This window comes from Anomaloglossus baeobatrachus (assembly GCF_048569485.1).
Source record: "Anomaloglossus baeobatrachus isolate aAnoBae1 chromosome 10 unlocalized genomic scaffold, aAnoBae1.hap1 SUPER_10_unloc_1, whole genome shotgun sequence".
Lineage (NCBI taxonomy): Eukaryota > Metazoa > Chordata > Amphibia > Anura > Aromobatidae > Anomaloglossus > Anomaloglossus baeobatrachus.
In genome coordinates, this window is record NW_027441824.1 from 681,169 (window position 1) to 682,994 (window position 1,826).

Consider the following 1,826-nt stretch of genomic DNA (forward strand, 5'->3'; position numbering starts at 1 on the left):
ACTTGCTCGTATTCTTGCACTAGCCTGTAGACCCCCTTCTTGTGATGTGAAGGTGTGGAGTCAGTGCCTACGTGTAATTCCTTACACCACTCCTATGGCTGACTTGGTGAGCTGTCACTGAATGGGTGGGCTGAAGCAATGGTGGATGCTGCTGTTTGGATAGCATGTGTATCTACTGAGAACAGCTTATCAATGGTGGCAAATCGGAGCAGCTTAATCTCTTGCTCTCCGCAGTTCAACACTCTCATGGGCACTCTTCCCTTCCATATTAATGAATAAAACTATGATGTAAATGTAAATAGCATATAGATACCCCACAAATGCAGATAAAAGTAGGTTATGGGAAAAGGGGGAAGAGAGAAACAGGAAAATAGTGGAATAAAGTATACCTTCCAGGTGGGAGAGGAAATGGCAGCACAGCCAATGGAGGTGAAGCAAGGGGAGCCTGCAACTAAAGAGTTGAGAGCGTTATCACATGGTGACTGAGCCTGATTGTAACGGGAGCATAGAGGTGCCGATCCTGTCTTACCTGCGTTGGTGTAGAAGTGGGTGTCCTGTGGTGGAGTCAGCTATGTGCAGTGGTGGCCGTGGGTTCTTTTATGTGCGACCGTAGTAATAGCTGCGCCCACTTCCTGTATGGGAGTGGAATGCAGTGAGGGTAATGGAACGCACGCCTGCGCATTTGTGTTTAACGTCGCGCATGTGCAGAACGGAGAAAAGGCTGCGCTCACTTCCTAATGAAAGGGAGTGAGACGCATCTGGGAAGGGAAGGGAAAAGATTAGGGTTTGGGGATGATGAAAGGGCTTTCTACGGGCAAGGATGGCAAAGGGTGGCAGTGACGGAAAGTCAGGCAGCCTGTCCTGTCCTGTCCTGTCCGTCCGTCTTTTTGTATCATGAATTGGAAAGACTGCAAGGGGGAGGGGAGGTGCTTGTGTCCAAAAGGAGGAGTTATTCAGATTCATTGCAGTGGGCGGCGGCTGCAAAAAGCACCATTCTTCTTGTTTTTGCTCTGCAAAACAGCCTTTTCAAGGGTTGGCTTGGGTGACAAAATGTCTTCTGTAGGCGTGGGTTTGTCTCCCTCTCCCTAAGATGTGTCCGGTATAGGCCAGGGTGCCACTCAAGGCCGTAACCAATTCGGGTTATAGCTTCTCGGCCTTTTGGCTAAGATCAAGTGTAGTTTCGGAGGACGCTACCTTGGTCGGTACTGGAAGGTGCCTGGGATTGCACGTCTGCCGGCCTTGAGGAAGTGTGTGCGCCTTCTGGTGACACATAGCCCTCTTGTGCCTGGACGGTTCCCAGGCAACGGGAGGCGATCACCTTTGTTATTTTGAAGTCCTACTGATAAACAGAAAAAAAAAAAAATTAAATCTGTTCTTATCAGTTTAATATCTGATACGTCCCCTCTCTGGGGACCATATATTAAATGGATTTTTAGAACAAGGAGATGGAAAAAATCTTGCTCTGTCCACTCCACGCATTGACCTGGTATTGCAGTACCTCCAGGACCGGTGCACCCCTTCTTAACCCAGTTTCCAAAAGCAGAACTCAATTCACCTGATTCAAATGAGCCCCATTAGTGAATTGAAAGAAAGCAAAAACTTTATATGCACCTCAATTTGGCCAATTCACTTTTCACACTTTCACCCTTTTTTTTATCTTTCACACCTTTTACTTGCTTTATTGATGCAAAAAGCTGTGCCAAATAGCAAACTCATCTCCACTCAACTTGACCAACTCTGCTATGTCCCGTGCAGTATCTTATTCTCAGTCTTATCTAGATCATTTGCAATTGAATAGAATAGATCCCTTTTGGCTGCTTATGACT

At 46.8% G+C, this 1,826-nt stretch overlaps 1 pseudogene; it reads left to right on the forward strand.

Moving 5' to 3' along the window:
- Nucleotides 1–1,313: 1,313 nt before the first annotated feature.
- On the forward strand, nucleotides 1,314–1,520 carry LOC142260349 (U2 spliceosomal RNA; annotated as a pseudogene).
- Nucleotides 1,521–1,826: the final 306 nt, after the last annotated feature.